General features: G+C 45.5%; 2 long non-coding RNA genes across 5 annotated transcripts; one reads left to right on the forward strand and one right to left on the reverse strand.

The window, feature by feature from the left end:
* Window positions 1–691: 691 nt before the first annotated feature.
* LOC115498704 lies at window positions 692–6541 on the reverse strand. 2 transcript variants are annotated; one of them, XR_003963921.1, is made up of 4 exons: window positions 6279–6541; window positions 4707–4843; window positions 1543–1709; window positions 692–916 (listed from the first exon to the last, which is right to left on the reverse strand). It is a non-coding gene; the product is annotated as an uncharacterized LOC115498704 (long non-coding RNA). The 2 variants fall into 2 exon arrangements; XR_003963922.1 differs by having other exon boundaries at window positions 4707–4914.
* LOC115498703 lies at window positions 4547–8670 on the forward strand. Of its 3 annotated transcripts, none has more exons than XR_003963917.1 (5): window positions 4547–4590; window positions 5334–5415; window positions 7820–7932; window positions 8009–8115; window positions 8457–8670. It is a non-coding gene; the product is annotated as an uncharacterized LOC115498703 (long non-coding RNA). The 3 variants fall into 3 exon arrangements; XR_003963918.1 differs by lacking the exon at window positions 4547–4590 and adding an exon at window positions 4772–4860; XR_003963919.1 differs by lacking the exon at window positions 8009–8115.
* Window positions 8671–24677: the final 16007 nt, after the last annotated feature.

Below are 24677 nucleotides of genomic sequence, written 5' to 3' on the forward strand. Positions count from 1 at the left end.
CCTTGGCCAGGCAGGAGCCTGTAGTTGAACGAGAACCAAGCCTTTAGCCTGGGATCTTGGATGTTCAGCCTCACCACTTACCCAGCTTTGTGACTGAGCTTCCATTTCCTCACTTTCTGGTTCCCAAATGCCACTCTGCTCTGATGCCACAACCAACTGGGTGCATTTAAAAAATACTGATTTCTGAATTCCAAAATTGGAATTTCAACAGATACAGTTCTTTAGTTCAACAGATCCAGTTTGGAACAGGGATCTGTGTTTCTAGAAACCTTTTCAGGTAATAGTGACTGGTAGCCTTATTTCAAAATCCCTGCTCTAACCAACACACACACACACACACACACACACACACTCAGGTTATTACTCTTACACACTCCATGTATGTAATGAAATCCATTTAAACACAGAATTCTAATTTGAAAAAGAGAGAATTCCTTAGTCTCATATAAAATGAGTTTATTCACTTATGCCCCTATCTCTGCTAAAGGGTTTGAAGTGCAGAAAGTCTCAGTTAGAAGTTCTTCATCTAGGGACACCTGGGTGGCTCAGTCGGTTAAGCCTCTGACTTTGGCTCGGGTCATGATCTCTCGGCCCATGGGTTCGAGCCCCGCGTCGGGCTCTGGGCTGACGGCTCAGAGCCTGGAGCCTGCTTCTGATTCTGTGTCTCCCTCTCTCTCTGCTCCTCCCCCACTCACTGTCTGTCTGTCTTTCTCAAAAATAAATAAACGTTAAAAAAAAAAACCAAAAAAAAAAAAAAAGAAGTTCTTCATCTGACTTTCCAAAAGACTACAGGAAAGGCTCGCTTGGAGGAATACAGTGGAGACGTCCGGCATCTGGACATTCCTTCTGCGTGATGGCACACATCTGGCTCTTTGGAATGAGCAGGACGTTTCCTTTCCAGTTTCCCTCCAGATGTCTGAGGATGTGAAGATACAGCCCAAGAGGTGAGCAATTTATCAAGCGTCACTGACTAATTAAAAGCCAGGGCTCGGCAGAAACCTTGCCGGCTTCATTATCCTCATCATGGAAAAATGCCCAGGCTTTTTCACGCAGACACACGCTTCGGTCAATCAGACAGTGGACTTGTTTGCTCCCTTCGCTTTATCCATCCAGGCCTAAGAGGCCCACAACTAAGTGAGAGATTGGCGTGCACGTGCAAACGGATGTCCTGGAACAGAGGGGTGAAGAGGGGCTCTACAGAGGGGCTTCTATAGAATCCAAATTAAGCTAATGCCATTCAAACTCCTGCCCAGCTATGTTGGGCCTCCTCAAGGTTGCCGAAATTGAATTCAAAAGCCAAAAACGTATGCTAGCCCGGCTCGCAGAACAACTGCCGATTGCAAACACATGGTTTAGCAATGCGTAAGATGCTCTGGGGTGACACTTGGGGTTGTTGATTAAGTGGGATAATCAAAGAAACATCATTCCATACCCTTGCCCTTGCACACCCGCTCACATCCAAAATAATTTTTTTTTTTTAGAAAAAGCACTAAGAAAAAAAAATCACTAAGTGAAATAAAAATCTCTGATGAAAATACTTACTGGTCCCAAAGATGGAAATTAAACTTTGAATTTGATTTTTATAGATGTCCGCGGAAATGCCACATAAAGCAAGATGCTGTGCACTTAGGGATTCTTGCAGTTTTGGGTGCAATGTCTGAAACGAAGGAGGTTAAGCTCCTCGGCCATGAGGAATCCGGTACAGATATCTTTAGGGGACAGCAAAAGAAACAAACAAACAAATCACGCTGGAGACATGTCTGTTTCATCAGTCAAGGACGCCTGTGGACACTAGGCGAGGGCCAAACCAAATGCCGGCACTCGGAAAATACCCACTGGGCTGAGGAGGGGCAAGGGAGGAGGTGGTCAAAGAGAGCCTGTAGGCCTCCCTCCAAAACCCCAGCTTGGAAATGCTTTGTTATAGGCAAGTGTCGGTGGCTTAGGTTCGAGTGGGTGAAATCTGGACCAAGAAGGTGGTCCTGCCGAGTGGAGGAGATGAAAATGTGCAGCACAGAAATCCTCATAAAGGGTGCTGGTGCTCAGGCAATTTCAGCGTTCTGGAGTATTTTCTTTTAGTGCGTGCTACTAGAAGAACTCCTGGCTGTAAGAGGCTGTGCAGATAGGCAGAGAGCACCCCGGCTCAGCTCTCCGGGTTTTGTGCTCAGCCTTGCTGTTAACTCCCTGCAACTTGGGGGACTCACTCCACCTTCCGAGTCTCCGTTTCTCCTTATCTTCTTCGGCAGATTCCCTTTGCAAGAGGAATTCCTGGCAGAGTTCTGTTTCTTTCCCCTCCTCCTTCTCCTTTGTCTGTGACCACGTTCCTGCTGAATAAATCCGTCCCCATATCCTCACGGACACAGGCCTGAAACCCTTCGAGATGTACTAACGGCAGGCAGAGTGTGTGTTTGGGGAGGGGGTGGCTGGGTAACGCTGCTGCGTGTAGATTGCAAGGGGCACAAAAAACCGTGTAGACAGATGCTTTCTCTTTCTTTTCTTCTCTGGTGTAGGTTTCCCCCAGGCTTGGCCTGGTTGGAGCAGAGCTGAGCATCAGGACCTTCTGAGTTCAGAAGGCAAGAAAGAAAATGCAATCGGCAAGGATTTTCTCGTGCTCACACCCCATCCTGAGTGCGGCCTGGTGGCGGGGACTGTGGTCTGAAGCAGCGCTTCCCAAAGTGTGCCCCATCCCCTCCAACTGGTTAGCAGCCAACATTGCCCAGATTCAGATTCAGGGAATCTGGGTACAGCGGCAGCGGGGGTGGGGGGGTGGGGGGGGCATGCTCAGTCTTGGTTCATTTCCCAGTGGATTCTTGCTGTGTTTCTCAATCACTTTTTTCATTATCACCTCCCTTAGGAGAAAAATTAGCTTCGATTAAAGTTCTGCCTATTGAAGGAAACGAAATACTGACAAGTAAGCTTTTGATGGGTAGCATTCACCTTTGGAAAGCCACAAACCGTGATAATATCTGTGGTTTTTGGCCCCCGAGAATTAATTTGTGCCCCATTAGGGGTGATGTCTCCCACCTTGAGAGGGCATGCTTTGGAGGTCCAAGCAGGTGTCTCAACAAAATTGCCTGGTTTCCAGAGGCCATACCTGGCGTCTCCTTCTTCTTTTCCTGGGACAGATGGGAAACTGTCCCAGGAAAAGAATCTCATTCCTAATTTGCTTGGAACCCGATCAGGTTTGTGATAGAGATAACAGATAGAAGAATTATTAATGTATGGAGGGGATTTGGAATAGGTTTTAAGAGGAAGGGTTTACATTTTAGTTCTGCCAGGTGTTGGCTAGTTAACCTTAGGCAAGTTATGTAACCTCCCTGGGCTTCACTTTCTCAATCTGTAAATTGGAAATAGTATGACTTCACTGGGTTTTTGTGACTATTTAATGATAAAGTACATGACATGTGCTTAAGAGAGTGCCTGGCACCTATTTACCTTTTATTGGAGTCCCCGTTTGTTCATTTTCATGATTAATTTTTAATCTGATTACCTAATTTCAGGCATGTGAAGTGATAATAAGTAAGTGTTCCCAAATAACACTTTTATGTTTTTGCTTGTTGGAGGGTGGAGTGGGTGGGGTGGTGCTGATTTCTCCTTTAAGGAATGATTAATGGCAAGAATTCTTGGCTCTTGACTTTGGTAAACAGGAGAGTAGCACTTTTCTACAGCCTCCCAGTTAGGTCATCTTGTAAGCCATGAAGTTATTAGGAACCCACGTTTTAAATCTTGGCTCTATTGCTTGAAACCTGCGTGAGCCGAACAAGTTCCGAGACATTGCTGTGTCTCAGTTTCCTCTTCAGTGAAATGGGAGCAATCGTGCCTACCTCACACGTGGTGATTCGATGGGGTCATCCATGCCAGATGGCGCAACTTGTTAGCAAGGGTGTCTGTCTAGTCTCGTTAGAAAACCATCCAGGGAAGTCTACGTGTCTTAAGTGGTCTGACTTCACCCCTAATTGCAGTCCAAGCTGCTGTCGTCCGCAGGGCACTTCCCTGGGATGCGTGTAGGGAAGTGTGCTATCTCCCGCCAGGTTCGAACAAAAACACCCATGACCCCCGTCGCGGCTGGCAGCCGCTCTCACAGCCGTGGGGCCACCCGCTTAGGATGAAGCCGGCCGGGTGGGTGTGGGACAGGGAGAATAGGAAAGGCTTGCATTGCTGGTGGCTGTGCTGAGTCACTCATCAACCAGCCCTGATACTCTCCCTCCCGCTGCACTTCCGGTTATGTGTCATAATAAGAAACAGCCTATTTCTTTATTGCGTGAGGAAGTCTGAGTGCAGGTTAAAAGCCCCCCAGTGAATACATCTAGTTTCCAAAAATCATTACAACTTTGGATTTTATTTAGCTCCCCTTTTATTTATCCACTCTTCTTTTTTTTAATTTTTTTTTTAAATTTCTATTTGAGAGAGAGAGAGAGAGAGGACAGAGAACATGAGCGGAGGGGGCAGAGACAGAGACAGAATCTGAAGCAAACCCAGGCTTGGAGCTGCAGGCTGTCAGCACAGAGCCCAATGCAGGGCTTAGACTCTCGAGTGGTGACATCACGACCTGAGCTGAATGGAGTTGGACGCTTAACCGACCGAGCCACCCAGGTGCCCCTATTCGTATTCACTTTTCTATTCATGCATTCAATTATTTTTCCTGAGCCTTTGTGTGAATAGCACCATGCCACGCAGTTCGAAACACAAGAACTTAATGCTCTGCCTACCTCCCCAAGAAGCTTAGATTAGACACGTATCTTCCTGTGAGGAGGAAGGTCACGGACGGAGGCACTAGTTGAGAAGACCCTTCAGGGAGGGGCTCCCATGAGACACGGCATCGAGGCAGGACCGCCTGGTTGAGTTTCTGGAGGACAATGGCCGGTCAGTTTGGTTGGAGAATTCATAGAAGACCGTTAAGACAAGAATCTAGGGAATCTAGAATTAGCATGGCATTAGCCTAAAGAGTTTGCGTTGTTTTTTAAATAGAAATAAGAACTCGCTGAAGACTTGAGGTCTAGAGTGATAGGATGCAAATAGCATTTTCGGAGGAGTAAGTTGACAGACTTGTGGAACCGAGATAAGGAGGTTGGAGGGAGAAGGGCCAGTTCGGAGGGTCTATTACCTAGGCCTCCCGCACCCCCGCCCCACCACTCTTTTCAAAGTGACAGAGGTGTGCGGGGACCCCCCAGGGAAACACTGGTTCTGTGTGTCTTGACTCCAGTCTGTCTGGAGACAGTCCCAGGTTATCAGTAAGACCCACTCTGGAGCCAAAGCGGGATACAAGGATGTGAGGTATTTTGTTTTGTAATGTGGGAGATTGATGTTAATTTTATTTCATTTCTCCTTATGTCCAGTGCACGGAGTTGGGTTCATCACACTCCTCAGCTCATGGCCCCTGAGAGGATTGAAGGAAGGTTCTCAGTTTAATATTCTGAGGTAAACCAGCCCATAATTCAGATGGTTGGCCTCTCAATGGTCCTCATCTTTTCTGTTTTCGTCCGTATTCTTAAACATGTGAGATAACCCAAAAGTATTTAGACTATTGGCTCTGCCTTTAGTGAGGTGGGCCCGAGTCAGAACAAGGTCTACTCTTCCAGGTCATCAGATCTTCAAAGCCCTGAGTATCTAATAATCACCTTCCAGTGTACTTTGTGGTCTGATTTGCTGCATTCATTATAAGTATGGGCGACTTTACTGTCATATCACTAAGTAGTGCTCATCTGGTTTGAAAAAAAAAAACTCGAGGCTTTTCTATAACTAATTAGCAATTGTAAATATGCCCATCTCCCACTCTTTTTAAAAAAAATTTTAATGTGTTTTTTTTTTTTTTTTTTTTTTTTTTTTTTTTTTTTTCTGAGAGAGAGAGAAAAACAAAGCATGGAGCAGGGGAGGGGCAGAGAGAGAGAGGGAGACACAGAATCTGAAGAAGGCTCCAGGCTCTGAGCTGTCAGCACGGAGCCGGATGTGGGGCTTGAACTCGTGAATTGAGAGATCATGCCCTGAGCCGAAGTTGAACGCTTAACAGACTGAGCCACCCAGGCACCCCTCCCACTCTTAATATAGATGGTCATATATTCAGCAGTGACAATAGTTCTACTTGCTTCTTTCCAAGTGTGTATTTATTCCCTCATTTACAGATGCAACAGACATTTGAGCACCTACCATGCGTCGTATCGTTTACCAAATGTGGCGGCCATTTGGAATCCACTGCACCCCTTCCCTTCCCTATTCAACATGTCTATAGTGCCTTCTGCTCCCCTGAGACTGCTCCCAGCTCTCAGACCCCATGGCATCCTTACCTTGCACCATGCCTCAGTGCTGCTGGGTTCTGTCGATCACCCCTCCCTGAACTGCTTCCCTTGACCGCTAATTTTTGCTATTCTTCTCTCCGATGACTTAGCTCTTAGATGGAATTCTTCAGACTTCTGGCCTTGGTACTCTTTCTTTCCGAAGCCATATCCCTAGCTGGTTCGTCTCATCCTGTGTGTCCATGACTCTCACATCTGTCTCTCAAGGCTGACCTTTCCCTGGAGATCTGTCCTCTGCCTCCACTCTACCCCTGGGGGCCACTTCTCAGTCTTTATCTGAAAAATGAAAACGTCATCCTCCCCCAGCCCCCTCTTTTCCCATATGTTTGCCCTGGCTAATGGAGCTCGTCACTAAAGTCAGCTGACCCACGTGGGGTGTATCCACAAGACAGAGGCTGCAGAAGATTATTGCACCTCTGGTAACTTGCTTCTATTGACTGAGGTGTGGGCCACAGAGTTGTTCAGAGTAAAATGCTGAACGTTGGTCTCTCTTCTTATACATAAGCATGATTGTTCCCAAAGAACATGTCTCCTTAGCTTGAGATCTTTCTGGATGGACAGAAAAAGGGGTGGGGCTAAGGCCGCTTTGTCAGCAGTCCACGGGCGGTTTGCTTCTTTGGGTGACCTCTGTCCTGGATGTCAAGGAAGAGGAATATTTGGGAACCAGTCCCGTTGTGGCTGTTCCTGGGAGTTTAATCAGATTAAACACACTCAGAAGATGAAAACGGTGGTTTTTCAGGAGAGCTCTTGCCCCTGTGGCCTCATCTGTGGGTCCCCCAGAGGAGCCATTCCAAATAGCTTCTGACAGCACAGTTACACGGGCTGGGCTGTGCTTTAGTGCCTTTGCACAAATTGGAGTCTCTGCTGACAACGGTCGTTCATTCATTGGTCCCTCAAATATAAATGGAGAGATGACTCAGAAGCCCCACTCCTAGGTATATACGTGAAATAATTGAAAGCAGGGACTCAAGACGATACTTCTACACCCATGTTCATAGGCGCCCTTTTCACAGCAGCCCAAAGATGGAAGCAGGCCAAGTGTCCACCGACAGACGAATGGACACACAAAATGGGAGCGGGGGGGACGTACACACAAGGGGAAATTATTCAGTCTTAAAAAAGAATGAAAATCTGATACATACACAACATGGATGAACCTCGAAAGCCTTATGCTAAGTGAAATAAGCCAGACAAGAAAGGAAAAGTATTGTGCAATTCCAACTTACATGGGATATGTAGAATAGGCAAATTCAGAGAGACAGAAAGTGTGTAGAGGTTACCAGGGGCTGGGGGAGGGGAGGGGGGGGGAGCTATTGCGTAATGGGTACAGAGTTTCTGTGCAGGATGACGAAAAGTTTTGGACACAGTGGTGATGATTGCACAACACTGTGGATATAATTAATGCCCCTGAATAGAACACTTAAAAATGCTTAAAATGGCAAATTTTGTTATATGTATTTTGCCACAATAAGAAAATATATAAATGGAGAGAGAGCACGTGCCAGGGTGCATTCACCAATGTGAATTTCTAGGGCAGGAACCTTGCCTGATCTGTGTATCCTCTGAGCCCAGCACACAGGAAGCGCAACTAAGAAGGACCTTGAGGTTGGGTCTTGAAAAACTGAGAGATGAGAGGCAGTGGCACGTAAGTACACCTAATCTTTCTATTTTATTATCCCGGAACTTAGGTACTGTGCTGATTAGGTCCCTTTTTGCTCTAGAAATTGTCCCCTTCTGGGTGGCAGGGGCGGAGAGAAGGATTGGCCGCAGCTCGGTGAAGTGTCATCTGGTGACAAGCTTTGGACAAACCTGGAGGATACAGGGCATGGTTTGTTGAGGGCGCATGCGGGGACTGGATTTGGAAAGTCAAGTGAAGAGGGGTTGGGGATGTCTCGATTCTCAGCTCAGAGCTTTGAGGTAGAGAGGCCGAGGGCTCCTGGGCAGGGGAGTGTTATAGGAGAGTGTGGGTTGAGAGAGGTGACCTCTGGGGACCAGATGCACTCTTCCTGTGCAGGCTGGGCTCTTCCAGGCAGCCGCCAGCAGCCACACGTAGCCTTGTGGCTTCAGCGCACAGCTAGGCACGGCCCGTGCAAAGGTTGTGATTATATGGATCAGAACTGGCTTTTCCCTGGGAGGAGGGGAAGGATGTCTCCTCTTTTTCTTCTTCAGTTTTTCCTGAAAAAAAGAAAACAACAACAACAACAACAACAACAAAAACAACCAAACCCCAAAAACAAGGAAGTACTCCTCCCTGTGTCCTTCAAAGCGCTGTGGCATCTTCAGATCTGGGTACTTGAAAGCTAAAGCTGGTCATAATTTCCGATGGACATAATGTGCGTTTGAAATTCTTTTCCACATCAAATTAAATCTGTCTTGGACTGATTTCCTGGAAGTGTTTTTCATTAGAATAATAGTCCTCAGCTGAGAGATCAGATACCGCAGAAGGGGAAACAGGAACAGGGGACCATCAAGTACATCCTTCAGGGAGATACCCAGTGGTTGCCTCTGGGGGACTATTCGGGAGAGACCATCCCTTCTCTAGGCCTGTGCCAGGAAAGATGTGCTGGTCTGGTGGCCCACCAGTTACTCCAGTGATACAATCTTTCTTTCTTTCTTTCTTTCTTTCTTTCTTTCTTTCTTTCTTTCTTTCTTTCTTTCCTTCCTTCCTTCCTTCCTTCCTTCCTTCCTTCCTTCCTTTCTTTCTTTCTTTTCTTTCTTTCTTTCTTCTTTCGAGACATAACCAGCAGGGGAGAGGGGCAGAAGGAGAGAGAGGGAGAATCCTCTCCACACTCAGCACAGACCCCAATGTAGGGCTCGATCCCACGACACTGGAATCATGACCTAAACTGAAATCCAGAGTTGGACACTCACCCAACTGAGCCCCCTAGGCACCCCGTTTTTAACTTAAAGTGTAAACAAAAAAGGAATTGGCTTCAACTAGGAAACCACCCACTAACCCCCACCCCCACGCCCCCCACCCCCCACCCCCAGCCAACTAAAATCCATTGTGTCCCTACTGGCTGCGCATCCTTCTGTGGTGCCAGGAATATAATGGTTAGTAAGACAAAGTCCTTGAAAGAGAATAAAGCTCACAGGAGGAAACCCCAGGGACCAAGACAAAGCTCCGGGAGTATCTGATGACTCTTTTTTCTGGTCTGAAATGTATCCTTCTGTGGAAGGCAGATATGCATCCTCTGCCTTACCTACAGAGGGTTCCAGACTGATGGAGGAAATCCTTCTGAAATTCTTCCCTCCTCCTCCTCTCTGAAACATGACTTGTTTACTGCAGGCTGTTAACGGCCTTGAGAGTGTCTTTAATCCTCAGCCAGGGTCTTTAAATATAATACATCAATAACAGGTAATTATTCTCTTTGAACTTTTTGCTCCTTTCCCCTATACCCTGCGGGGTGAGCTTGGAACTTTTAAGCACTGTAACAGATTCTTCCTATCAAAGTGTCAAAACTCATAAGGCATATGTCAAAGAATTCGTTTGCTTACTTTAATCTGCCTCCCCTCCTCCCTCCTCGTACTTCTAAGTCTCACCACAAGCTTTGTGGATTACTGTGCTGAGGGCCAGTCTTCAGCCTTGAAGCTTTTCTTTAAACCAGGACCACCTCGGACCCTGAAGAATTTGCCCCCACGCACCCAACCTCGTCACCCTTAAGAACCTCATGCGGTTGAGTTTGTTGCTCCTGGCCTGTCACGTTATTCCTGTTTCGGACGTGTCCAGGAAAATCCTGTCAAATTCAAAACTTCCTTTTGCCCCAAACCCATCTTTGATCTGAGAGGCCTGGACACAACCGGCTCTGAGCAGCTCGCTCTGTGCACGCTGGGGCCCAGGAGCTCTTTTTGCAAGCATCTCAAGGAAACAAGAAATGGTTTATTTGTTCCGTTGGCCGGGGTGAGTGATGGATGGCCTGCTCCTTAGCTCTTGTGAACTCCTGGACCAGCCCTGTCCTGAAGCGAGCTTTGTCACCAGGGAGCTCTTGTCATCTCCTTGAGTACTCTCTGTGGGCTGTGGATTGGTCTGCTCCATGGAAGCCACTGACAGTTTTCCACTTTTTTTTTTTTTTTTTTCTAACAGGTTGGAGTAGCCAAGTGACTGCTCTAACCTTATTGCTACATCGTTGTGTTAAGGGTGTCAGTTTGGTTCTCTGTTCAAATAAACTCTTTATTGCCCACCCAAGGCTCTCGTGTATGTGTGAAGGGGATTTCCAGACATCAGCTAAAGTGGTACACAAATGAATATACATGCCGTTCACTCAGAAATTGAATGCTTAGGTGTGCAGAGCAGATGGTCAAGGGGTTCTGTCAGAATTTCCTGTCTCCGGCTCGCCCGAGGGAATGAAATCAATAGCGAACTAGGAACTCATTTTAGGTGTAAGGAATTAGCCAGATTTAACTAAAGAGAAACATCGAGGCTGTTACTTGACGTGGAGAAAGTTATCCACATTTCTATACCCCAAATAATCAAATTGGATAATTGAATTCTGCGATGTTACTCAGATGGTTTCCTTGCTTGCTAAGGATAGAAATTCACTTTGAATGTAGACATAACAAGATCTAACAGGATGTTCTGGAGTCTCGCTGGGGAATAATGACTAACAAAGTGGAAACTTTCACTCTTAAATCTGATTTCATCCCTGACCTTGCTAGTGACCTTTGGCCTATGGCCTCCTCTTTCAATATCTGTTTCCCCATGATTGTGATGGTTATACAGTATCAAAGGGGCCTTTACATGTCATGAAGAACTCATACGATAAGCAATATGTTTATAGCGAAGAACATCGAAGAATTTAGATTCTGTCTCTCCAGGATGTCAAAACGTCCTTATTTAAATCAATGTGGTTAAAAAAAAAAAAAATCAGTGTCTGGATATCATGAAGATCAATGAACTAGCGAGCTGACTGTAGTTTTCCTTTATCCAACAGTTATTTTGGCAAAATGTGATAGAGCTTGAGTGCGCCATGTGCATAATTAACAATGGCTGAAAAACAAGGATAACGTTGTGCTAGTAACCTTCAGGGAGGGGCCGGGTGTTTGCCCTTGAATGAGCTCAGCAGGGAGGGTGGGCTGGGAGCTCTGTAAGGAAAGAAGTCAGATTGAAAGCTCCCGTGTTTTTGAAACTTCAGTGAGCGGAGGGACATCTGGTAGAGAAGATATCAACAGTTTCCTGTTCTCGGCTTTGTTATTTTTTCCCCCCATTCTGATTACAGGTTAGGCTTTCACGGGCTGGCCTGGCCAGGGGCTGGGAGACGGAGAGTTACGGGAGTGGGTAGTTGATCACTTTAATTACAGGCCCAAGGGTCTTTGAGGGTATTTCTTTCCTTGGGATAATCTTCAGCAGCTTTGTTAGCATCTCAGACCCATGGATTCTTGTCATCGCCACACTGGATTCCCACAACTGGCTAGCTTTCGAGGGAAAGAACTGTCAAAAAATGTGTAATTCATCAGCATGAATTCCTAAACAAGTATGAAGAGTAGCCATAAATATTGATTGACTGGTAGTTTAGCGTCAAAATGAATTCCTTATCGCATTGGAATAATCAGACTATAGGGCATTAAATCAAATAGAGAGTTTGATAAATTTTAATCATTCGAGTTAATTTGTGGATAGAAAGACAATTCAACATAAACAGAAGGTAGCAGCATCTTTTTTTGTTCAGCAAAAATTGAACGAAGCGGTTACTAATTGCTTCAGGATGAATGCTTTTGATGAATCTAACTAGAAATAAGTAAGTATACATATTAAAAAAAATCTTCGGCTCTACATAGTGAGTACGTTGTTTTTTTTGTTTTGTTTTTTGTTTTTTTTTTTCAACGTTTATTTATTTTTGGGACAGAGAGAGACAGAGCATGAACGGGGGAGGGGCAGAGAGAGAGGGAGACACAGAATCGGAAACAGGCTCCAGGCTCTGAGCCATCAGCCCAGAGCCCGACGCGGGGCTCGAACTCACGGACCGCGAGATCGTGACCTGGCTGAAGTCGGACGCCTAACCGACTGCGCCACCCAGGCGCCCCAGTGAGTACGTTTAAAAGGCAAGAAAAACTGGTGCCAGCTTCATTGACATGAAGGAATTTTAGCAAATCATAGGCACACTCCATATTGTAGACCCGGGGCTCCTTAGCGTCCCACACATTTGTAGGACTCAGATCACAGGAACGATGTTCTGGGTGGGTCAGACTATTGTTTCCAACTCTAGGTGCCATGTTTCTAGATGGATATTATGAGCTGGAGTGCAACAAGAAGGTGCAAGATAGTGAGGAGGTCTTGAAATCATCTCAAATAAGGAAGAGGTTGATGTATTCTGTGCTGGAGAAGACTGTGGGCATATCACATATTTGCCTTCAAACAGTTAAAAGACTCTTGTAGAGAAAGGAGGAGGCCTTTTTCATAGGAGAATGACTAACATTTCAGAAAGCGACAATTCCTTCCAATATAGGAAATATCTGCCGAAGCACGTAGTTTCCCAACTTTGGAGTGGGCTGTCTTCTAACTAAGTTCCTGTTCACTCATTACTTCTATAGGTAGGGATGCTGGAGAAGAAGTATCATGTAATATGAGGGAGTGCGTATAAAGTGATTGAATCTATGTATGGGTTGGTGGTTCACTGTGTCGCCTTCTCCACCTGCTGGAAGGCCCCCATAAACCCTGCTCCCATCATTAATAGTACTATTCCAAAGATGAGATGAGTGTTAAAGGTTAAGTTTTAAAAGACAATCAAACCATGACTCTCATATAATTTCAAAATGAACATGTCTCAAATATTGTACTTAGCTCGTAGACACATGTGAGATTCACTGGATGTTAGGACTGGTTCAAGGGGCACACATCTAGAATCAGATAAGGAGTGAAGAAACGAATTTAAAAATGGATGCAAAGCTGGCAAAACTGGTCAATATCCACGGGGCTGTAATCAACGGCATTCCATTGGATACAATCTACATTTCTGTGGATAGGAGTAAGTTGCGTTACTCTCAGTTAATCGTCATCTCTACTGAGTTGTGAAACAGTCTAGTCAAAGTCAAACATCCTCAGAGGAGTGTCTGTTATTCTAATGAAAAGGTGTTCAGCAATCTCTTCTGACTTCTTCAGTAATCTCAAAATCTTCCACAATGTTTTCCTACATGAGTTAACATAGAAAAAGTTCTCCCTAGAGTGCCTGGAAAATGGTAAGTGTTCAATCAACATTATGTATTATTATCATTGCTGTTATTTTTACTCGAGTCCTGGGTAGATGAATCACCTAGCGGTTGATGTGAAAAACTCTTTGACCAAGGTCTTGACCACCATTTTTTTTCCCCCTTCCCTTTGGAGGTGACACACATCAGCTGCCACCTTTCATCTCTCACGAATCCATGCCTTTTGTGTTAGGAAATCTTTTTTCCAATGTGCATACCAAAAGCATCCTTATCCTTGATTCCTTCCCATTCCTAGTTACCTTTTGTAGGAAAATTTCTCTCTGACTCAAATGTGTAGTGAGGTGTAAGAAAAATTCTAATGACATTCCTAAGTTAGGGAAAGGACAGACAGTAGGGTTTTACTAAAGTTATAAATGATAAATTTTAGATTCAGTTGTCTCAGCAAACAGAAGCCAAATATCCATTGCTTAGAGTTGTTGAGTATTCAAACATAGACACAGGAATAATGTAATTTAGACAATTTACACATAGAGTTGGCCCTTGAACTATGCGGGGGTTAGGAGTGCTATGCACCTACTCAGTCAGAAATCTTCGTATTACTTTTGTCTCCCCCAAAACTTAACTACTAAAAGCCCACTGTTGACCAGAGAAGCCTCACCGATAACATAAAGTTGATTAACACATATTTTGTATGTGATATGTATTATATTGTTACAATATAATAAAGTATTCTTACAACAAAGTAAGCTAGAGAAAAGAAAATGTTAGGAAAATCAAAGGAAGAGAAAATACATTTACAGGACTGTAGTATATTTATTGAAAATAAAGTCTGTGTTAAGTTGACCTGTGTAGTTCAAACCCATGTTGTTTAAGGGTCAACTACATATATGTATTATTTAACTTGCCTATGTATGTATGTATGTATGTATGTATACATGTCTCTATCTATCTATCTATCTATCTATCTATCTATCTATCATCTATATCTATCTACCTATCTCTATTATCTATCTATCTATCTAATCTATCTAATCTATCTATTTCCTAAGGAGATCTATCTATCTATCTATCTATCATCTATCTATCTAATCTATCTGTCATCTATTTCCTAAGGATATCTATCTATCTATCTATCTATCTATCTATCATCTATATCTATCTACCTATCTATCTCTATTATCTATCTATCTATCTATCATCACATGTACCCACACGAGTATTTAACTCATCTACAGGCAAGTACGTGTATATGACTTGCCACCTCCACCTGAGTCCTGTCATCCATGGTTCTGAACCATGTTTTGTGATTGGAGGCACTGTTGTTGCTCGTAACCATGGCTCACAGGTGATATGTGTCCAGTCTTTCTCAAAAATCCAGACCCAGGTCAGGGGAGGCAACAGTGGGGAGGACAGAGGGAGCTGGAGCCAGAGGAGAGCGATAGCACGAGAGAATGGATGCCACACAGAAACCATTGCTCTGGAAAGATCGCTACCAAGAAATTTGGACAATGTTTCCCATTATGTCAATTTATCCAGAAAGAAACTCCTGCTGACCCCCATGGAGATACGCCATTACTAGGAGAAGTAAAATGTCTATGGAGCAAAACAAAGTTGTGCGAGAGCTGACGTGTGTGTGTGTGTGTGTGTGTGTCCATGTGGCAGGCAGACCAGCCAGGTGGCCTGAGGCAGTATTGACTGTTATCTTGCCCCAGAGAGCTTGTAGCTTCTGTTGGTCATCATGATGAAAGTTGCAGCTTTTCATTGTTGCAAAACAATAGAATGGAAAAGTACATTTTATGATTTTTGTAACTTATATGCCTTTGATAATTCTATCCCATTCCTGACAATTATGCATGCTTTCCTTATCAGACAGCTTGGAGGAAAGTACATCCCTGCTCCCCTGAGGCCCCATCTGTCACAGGTTTGTGTCCGATCTCATTGGTAGAGGCAGAGACCCTCCCTTGGGAACCTCAGGGATACATTGGAAAGATCCTAAAAATATCTGTAGGACTATGTAAGAACAGTATATAATTATGTGTTTTAGTGTTTAAAATGGAAGATGATTAAACTCTTAATCACCAACTTTTGGTTTAGGACTTATCTCTCACTTGAAAATATTTTAGGGGCGCCCGGGTATCTCAGTCCGTTAAAGTGTCCGACTTCGGCTCAGGTCATGATCTCACGGTTCATGAGTCTGAGCCCTGCGTCAGGCTCTGTGCTGACAGCTTGGATCCTGGAGGCTGCTTCAGATTCTGTGTTTCCCCCCCCACCTCCGTCCCACCCCTGCTTGTGCTCTGTCTCTCTCTGTCTTTCAAAAATGAATAAACATTAAAAAAAATTTTTTTTAATAAAATATTTTAACAATGCTTTGTCTGTTGAAAATTTTCACAAAACATTTTCATTTGAAAACTTGCACATAAAATTTCCTGGGTCCAAGTCTAAATAGAAGCACTATGGCTACTCGTGTGTCAAATAAAGATCTGTTTATGTTCTTGTACTTTTCAGTGAGGACGTGTGTGTTTGGCTTGGGGGTTATTTTATATCACCCCCCACTCCACTCAATTGCATATGAAAAATCACAGGATTAACCTCTGGGTGTGGATAAGGGCCAACTCAAAGGCCACTCCACCTATAAATCAGGGAACTGGAGGGCTTTATTTGATGTGCCCAGACCTCTCCCAGAGAGATGATGTGTGCATGCACACAGAGCAGACACTGAATGCCAAAAATGCTTCCCAGAGTGCTTTGGGACTTGGCCATCTCCTGAAGAATTCTAGACATCTATGTATTCTTTATTGAGCTGTGTTTATTTACTTTTCCATGGCAGTGAAATCTCTTTCGAGACCTTTAATGGCCTCAGCACCCTCTGTCCGGTGAGCTTTACGTGTGATCCTGGCTGGGATCTGCTGAGCCCATAGCACCTGGGTCACATAACTGTTCCTGGTGCCAACACACGTTTTCTTTCACATCGCCATTAACTCAGCAGTAAAGAAGGGAGATTGGCTGGTGAAAGTGTCCTGGGTCCTTCAAGTTTTACTCAGGTTTCACAGTCCCTGTAATCTGAGCTCCCTGTACTGAGTGGTTTGGTGGTTATGGTAAGATGACTGCTTTATTCTGACCTGTCCACTAGACAGTCGTGTGTGTGTGTGTGTGTGTGTGTGTGTGTGTTTGCACAGCCTTATAATTGTTCTGACGGAGCTCAGAAAGGTCCCGTGGAGGATGCCTCTACGTGGATAGGCACACACAGCCAGAATCTCCACCTGACACACAGCCAGCTTGCCCGATGCCCAGGCCTCCTGGTCACCCCGAACCCCGGCAAGAGAACGACGGCTCGGTGCATCCACAGCAGAAGCAACGCGTAGGTGGGCCACTGCCTCTACCTGGTCTGAAAGCACCATAGCTATCTTAGGGACGTTGCAAGAAGGGTGTCCGTGACAAATAGGGGAGTTAGAGACCTCCCCTCTCAAGGCCCGGTGGCTGTGGAAGACACAGAGTTGTTCTGAAGTTTATGGAGGCAGCTATCTTGCACCCCACGGGCCATGGGCTGGGGAGGAATCAGAATACATGGAGGGTTTCATGCTCCTTTTAAGTAGTGCGTATATGCACATTTTTGGTGTAGCTATTTATAAGTACATTTATGTCTCAGTCGCTGTGCTTATTAAAGACATAAATATTTTACCTCTTAGCAAAGAAGAAAATAGTTTTCACAGATTTCCTGGCAGGCAACACCACCACCTCGCCAGCCCTTTTCATCTGCAGATTTCAACCTAATAAAGTATTGATCTAGGGAACAGAGGTTGTCTCAGTGTCACCCTCCCGGAAAGTGCAAAACCAGGTTGATCAGGGCGCAGGGGGGCTTGCCTGCAGCTGATGACGTTTTAAAATGTTACTGGGGAGATGTCAAAATAGAAAGCAGAAGTCGAATAACAAAGCTTAAATTCCCCAAGGTGTGAGAGTGCTTGACTGACGGGAAAACATCTTTCTTGCAGGTCGTCCGGTTACTCGTGTTAATTAGGTATTCGCCGTGTGGCAAAATTCTTCTTCTGGCTCCAAGACCTCGTAATGAGTTAGTTCTACACCCAAGCCTCAGAGTGAAAACCCTTCGGGTATTGTAGACACCTGCGGGCAACTGTGGGAAGTGGCTGGGTCTGAAGGCAGAAGACTGTCTTTAGGGGCACCTGGGTGGCTCAGTCAATTAAGCGTCTGACTGTTGATTTTTGGCTCAGGCCGTGATCTCACGGTTCGTGAGTTCAAGACCTGTGTCGGGCTCTGTGCCGACGTGTGGAACCTGCTTGGGATTCTCTCTTTCCTGCTGTCTCTGCCCCTCCCCTGATCACATGATCTCTCTCTCTCTCTCTCTCTCAAAATAAATACATTATATATAAAAAAAAGAATATTGTGTTTAAAGAAGGATTCTCCTGGGGGAGCTAGGGAAGGGGCAGGGATGACAGGAAGAAAGCCTGGGGGTGAATGTGTTGAAGAAGATGGTTGCTTAGCCAGCTGGGACTTACGAAGAAGGCAGACTAAGGAGGGTACTTCAAGGAGCAAGAAAGATAATCATCACTCCCTTTTCTTGACTGGGTCCCAGCCACTATGCTGCTACGTTTTTGGTGTCTTCTCACCAAATCCTCTCCACGACCCATGAGTGCGGCCTGGCAGGTGCACGGCTGCCCTCCTGGCCCACCCTCGCTCCACCGTCCTGCGGTGACACGGTTCTCTTTCTCTCCCCTCCAAGGTGAGGCTGCTTCTTTTTCTTCCTCTGGCTCCGCCCACACGGGAACTGGAACTCCCTCTTCCCAGGCACTGCTGACACAGGGCATTGTGTGTAACAGGCTTTTATCACCGATTTGCCGATAGCAGCGGACAGAGATGCCACACCCTTGCACAGCGCCCAGCCTCGGGTCGCCGACCGATGCTCCAGCTCTTAAAGCCTCCTGCCGCTTCTGCTTTTGCAGACTGGGCTCGGCTCCCTCTCATCTTATCCTTTGCTGACTCCTTGTCAACTCTCTCACCGCAGCTTCCCTCCCTGAGTTAGAGAGAGAGAGAGAGAGAGAGAGAGAGACCTCCAGCTACACCAGCCCTTATCCCTAAAACCAGGGCCTGGGGCTTCACATAACCGAAAGCCCCCAATTCCCTCTACTCCTCCATGGGGTCGGGGGCCTCCGCTTCCCCACCAGGTTGTCTTTCTGGAAGCGACACTTTTCAGTGTGTCAGTGACAGCTTCCCCACCAAGTCCGGGGGGAGGGGGGGCAGGACCCAGCAGGCTGCTGAAGAGGGACGTAGGACACATATGGCCCTGGACCCTAAGTCTCTAACTTGGATAATAGCCAATTTGGTCTCAGGGAACCGGGGTCGCCTCCCATTGTCTGTTCCTCACCAGGTCTCACCAGCTGAAGACCCAAACAAATTCACAGTGAAGTTCCCACCGCAGTAATTTGAGGTCATTAACCCGGGCATTCAGCTGTTCGCTTAAGAAACAGATAACGGAAAGTGGTGTAAGGGGGCCAATGCCATCGTTCTGCCATGCCAGCAGATACAATTATTATTGTTTTGTTTTGTTTTGTTTTCCGGACCCATGCCTGTTGCAATTCAATCCAATTAGTGCTTCAATTACTAGAGAATGTAATTTTGCAACACGCGCAGGGTAGGGCTACCCTCAAAAATCAAGGGCTTTTTGCCACCCCACCCCCACCCCCCACTGGTTACCCTACTTTCCTCAGCCTGAGTCTGTTTGCTGTCCCAGGACCTTATGTTGGTCTGCGTGTTAGTGACAGAGAAACTGGCTCATCACAAACCCAAACCCAAAAGCTGGGTCTGGGAAGAACCTGAGAGTGAGGGATTTCCGAACGTCCATTGCCCTGGGATAAGGGCCCAGCCCGGCTATGCGGTTGATCACGGATTCTGAGAAAGATGCAAATTTCCAGAGATGCTTCCTCTTGCAAGATAGCTTAGACTCACTGAAAACAAACTTCTTGTTTAAATTGAAGAACGACACCCCCACGGAAAAGTGCATGTCTGTTGGGCGTACAACACAAGAACTTGTTACAACTGAACTTACCTGTGTAACCAGCTCCAGGATCAGGGAACAGAACATTCCAGAAACTCCTAGAGTCTCCTTTCAGTCATTACTGCCTTCCCTCCACGTGGCCACTGTCTTCCTTCTCTCACATCATGCTTTTGTGATTCACCTGAGTTGCTGAGGTACATCAAGGTTGCTGTTTGGTGTACAAGTTCACCCTTTTTCATTCATTTATAGGCAGAATTTCATTGTGTAGATATACTATAGACAGCCTATTAATTCATTCTCTAGTTGCCGGGCGTTTTGATTGCTTCCTGTTCTGGAATGTTATGAATAAAGTTGCCTTGAACATGTCTGAGGTGGTCATGTACACGTATTTCTGTTGCTTATGTATCTGAGTGCAATCGCTTGGTCATAGGGGATGTGCATGTTGAACTTCGGTGTGTATATCATCACACAGCTTTCAAAGGTCAGTTCCAACATATACACTCACTCAGCAGGGTATGAGAGTTTCGTATGCTCCATATTCTTGCCAACCATTTGGCACTTGGCATGTCTGTCTTTAATTTTAGCCATTAAGTGGGGGTGTGCCCTTAGCACCTCCCTGATTACTACTAAAATTCAGTATCGTTTTACAGGTCTAGTGACCATTTGGATATATTTTTTTTCTGGTAGAGCGCCTGTTTAAGATTTTTGCCTATTTAAAAAATAATTGTACTATCTTCTTTTTTTTTTTATTTCCTTGTAGAAGTCCTTCCTGTATCCCAAATTTAAGAGTCCTTTGTCATAGAGATGCATGAAAAATAGCTTCTCCCACTCGATGGCTTGACTCCTTCCTTATCGAAACATTGGTAAAATGATTATTTTCTATTAGGCAAACTATTATGAAATTCTTCTTTATCTCTGGGAATGTTTCTTGCCTTAAAGTCTGTAATATTAGGACAGATATACCAACTTTTCTTTAGTTATTGTTTGCAGGCTTAATCCTTCCCCTCCTTTCAATCTTTCTTTACTCATTTAAGGCATGGCTCTTGTAAGCATTAGTATTTTTTTTTTCCCATTCCAGCTGATAATCTTTGTCTTTGAATTGAAATGTACATTTACATTTAGTGTAATTACTGATATAATTGGTTAAAATCTACCCTTTTTCCTATTTGTTTTCCATTTGCCTTCCTGTTTATGTTCCTTCTTCTTTCTTTTATTGCTTTTCTTTAGGTTAATATTTTTAAAAATTCAGCCCTCTCTTCTGTTAGTTTGTTAGTTACATGTTGCTTTAGTGTTCTTTTAGTGGTTATTATAGAAATGATAATACCCTTCCCTGACTCACTAAAGTCTAACATAAATGAATTCTTTACCCCTTTCTGAATGGAGTGCAGTTAGGATACTTTAACTCCATTGTTGTATGGATCTTAGTGTATTAATAGTGGCACTCTTGGTTATGGATGCCCGAGGACCTCATCTGGGCCAGTACGTCTGGTGGTGAGCTCTCACAGACATTTCCCCAGCTGCAACCAACGTTGTGGCTGGGCTGGCCCTTGTGGTCCTTTTTAGGATTGCAAGATGCACCTCAGCAACAACCATCAGAAAACTTCGAAACATCAAGGTTTATTACTCACAAGTCCTGAAGGATGCACAACATGCCTAGGGCCACACAGTGAGGTCACTGGTGGGGAGGAAGAGGGAGAGAGAAAGGGAGTGAGAAATATAGAGCAGAACTGGGGCTCTGCCTTTATTGGGGTCAAAGGTAGGGTGCCTAGAGTTTTTCTTTTTTCCATGTTATTTATTTTAGAGAGGGAGCACACGCACAAGTGAGGGAGAGGGGCGGAGGGGGAGAGAGAATCTTAAGCAGACCCCATGCTCAGCATGGAGCCTGACGTGAGGCTTGATCCTATGACTCTGGATCATGACCTGAGCTGAAATCAAGAGTCAGATGCTCAGCTGGGCTCAACCCAGGTACCCCAGGGTGCCTAGGGTTTTGCAGGCTCACTCTGCATCTGGGAATTAGGCTAGGAGAATGGAAAAGCAAGGTCACTCAAATGGTTGGTTATCTGGGTTTACCCAGGGCTTGTAAAAAGGACTTCCTTTTAAAGTTCTGGGTGCATCCTGGTTTCATACCTAGTTGATTTGCTAGTAGCTGTGTTATATGGCTGGCAGTATGTTTACTCCAGATAGATGTTTTTGAAATGGATGTCCAGGCAATCAAAAGCCTAACGTCAGGGACTTATATCACAATTAAAACGCTTAATATCAGACACTTACACCGCATATATATATATATATATACACACACACACACACACACACACCCATCTCTGTCCTCTTACGTTGTTGATGTGTGCTTTAATTTTACATGTTTAACCTCTTCAGGGCAAGATTATTGTATTATATAGTCAGTATTCATTTCTTCTGACCCCCTACACTCATTCCTCTTTGTGTCCTCCTGCATTTTCGTGTTCCTACCTGGAACCATTTCTTTCCGCCTGAAGGATTTACTTTTGCTTCTGAGAGGCTGCTGAGAGTCTTGATCCAGTTGAGAACTGAGGTGATTCAGGGGCCAAGCTAGGTGGCAGTCCTTGTGAGTCTGGTCCATTCCTGGTTCCCTCTTGCTCCTCAAGTGTAGCCTGTGGCATTCAAATGGACAACCCAAGTTGCTTCCCAGGGCCTGTTCTTTTTGCTGAGTGCAGGTTCTCTTTGCACCGTGAGTTTGCAAACACCTCTGCTCAACTTCTGAGCCACTGCCTTTGCTTATCTTATCATATAAGATCACGTTGCTGATCTGGGACCCCCGACTCTCAGTCGCTAACTTTTCCCCAAGGCCATGCCTTTTGCAATGTTTCTGATGCTGTGTCTGTGTAGGGGTGGAGAGAGGAGGGGCAGACTCTCAAGGAGGGGAGGAAGCAGGAGAAAGAACTGGAGGGGAGGAGGCCTTTGGGTAGCTCTGTGCCCGGGGGCCTGACCCTGTGACGAAGGCACAGACCAGGATGAGAAACCCTGCTTTGCGGTGTGGCGGTCTGCCCAGCAGGCGCCGGGAGCCTCCGCAGCTGGCACCGCCTTTCGGCGTCGATCAAACTGAAAGCCAGTTGCAGATGGACGTGACATTCTCCCATCAGCTTTCTACTACTGAGTGTATCGACCAGAGGAATACTAACTATGGGACAGACCCTCATACTAGGTATATACGCCTCTCAGAGGGAAAATGACAGGTAACAAACATCAAGTCAGTATTTTCACTTGGAATCGCAAATTCCCCAGGCCATCGGATTTTATTCCGTGGATGCTCATGTTTCTCAGGTTGAGGGTCTGGGCCTCTTTGGGGGGGGGGCAGCTATTCAGATTCCTGTTGTGTGCATCACCTGTGGTCGTCCGGGGCCACACGAAGGTGCTGTTAGCCATGCCCTCCGCGTTGGATTATTTGCCACAAGGACTTCTCTTGGAGGAGAAAAAGGGAAATGATGACTCTTGGTCTCTGAGTGACACCACATTTCATGTCACTTTCTCTCCAACCGTGAGAGTCACCTCTGATCCCCAGTGCAAGCTACTCCACTTCCACAGTGCATCTCCCAAGAATCTCCTTCCGGAGTCAATTTGAATCCTTACCTGTGTCCTCCGTACGTTACCGCACTAGGGAGGCAGGATGGCCAGATGCCGAAGTGCACATTCTGGCGTCAGAGAGACCCAGCTCTACTCCAGCTCTGCCAACCAATGGCTGTGTGAGCATGAGAAACTTACCTACCTCCATTGGCCTCAGTTTCCTCGTCTGTTAAATGGGACAGGAATTTAGCATTACTGGAAAGTCTGATGAGGTAACAGTTGCAAAAGACCGACTACAGTGTCCCGCACAGAGTCAATGATCAGTAAATAGTAGCTGCCACTGTTGGCGTGGTAGTGTGAACCTCATTATCGACCTAAACTCAGATACTATTGCAGCCAAGCAAACGACTCTTTCCCCTTAAGTTTTGCACGAACACGTAAAAGTGTTTCAAGGCTGGCTCCTCTCATCTTATAACCTGCTCAGAACTTGTGAAAACAGGAGCCTGGGCTGCCTTCAAGTCTCCTCTCCTGATATCATCACTGGACGGCCAGTTCACATGCTCTCTCTTTGGAAACTTTCTTGGTAATTCGAGCAGACAGGCTCGTCCTCCCTCTTGAGTGCTACTGTGCTCATTTTCCACCCCATCACAGGGAGCTGACAGTTTATGGGTAGAGCTCATTGTACAAGCAGACTATAGACTCCTCTCGGGCAATGGATTTCTCTGTAGGATGTTAGCGGGGTTGGATTCCTTCAGAACAGGCATTTTCTTTTGTCTTTCCAACAAGATGATCATTTAAAAGAGAGATCATGGTGGTTACAAATAGCCTTGATTGTTAAATGCATCTTGGATCATATTTATGTTCGGAAACAGACCATTCTAGTGGTTGGGGTGGAAACTTCCCAGGGGGATGATGGTGGGCAAAGGGTTGGGGTTGAAGCATGGAGTTGGGAGGGGGGAATCCTTAGGTCACCTGCTTCCTTTTGTAGGCCCGGAGTCCAATCCTATCGTGTCAATTATTACGTCTTAAAAAAGTGAGCTTAGGGTGGCTCCGTCCTTGAGTGTCTGACTTGGGCTCAGGTTGTGATCTCCCAGTTTGTGAGTTCGAACCCCACGTCAGGCTTGCTGCTGTCAGCACAGAGCCCACTTCCGATTCCTCTGTCCTCCTCTCTCTCTGTCCTTCCTCTGCTCATGCCCTCTCTCTCCCCAAAATAAATAAACATTTAAAAAAAAAAGGTGAGCATAATGGTTCCTACTTCTCAGTGGGATGCTGTGGGGATTGAACAATAACCTGCAGGGCTGGCCACAAAGTAAGTGCTCAGTAAATAGTAACTAAAGTTAATAAGCATTGATTAATTAATTGCATTAACAAATTAATAGGGACACCTAACCTTTTGGACATTTCCTTTTAGGGTTTGTAGCCTAAATGGCAGCTTCCCTTTGACCAGATCCTATTCATCAAATGCCTAAGTGAGCACGTGTTTAGCTGAGTGTCATCCAAGAAGAACGCTGTAGACCGGGCCTTTCTCTGCAGCCCTCACAGTCATTAAGCAAGTGCAAATGAATTAGCAAGGCACCCTTATGAAAAACAGACCGGCCAAGAGGGGCCTCTCATGTTTAATACATTGCAGGCCCAGTGAACTGTAAAAATAAATTAAGACCCACAATGCTATTGTTTTTTGAAGCCCTTAATAAAAT

This window comes from Lynx canadensis, chromosome D3 (assembly GCF_007474595.2).
Source record: "Lynx canadensis isolate LIC74 chromosome D3, mLynCan4.pri.v2, whole genome shotgun sequence".
Classification (NCBI taxonomy): Eukaryota; Metazoa; Chordata; class Mammalia; order Carnivora; family Felidae; genus Lynx; species Lynx canadensis.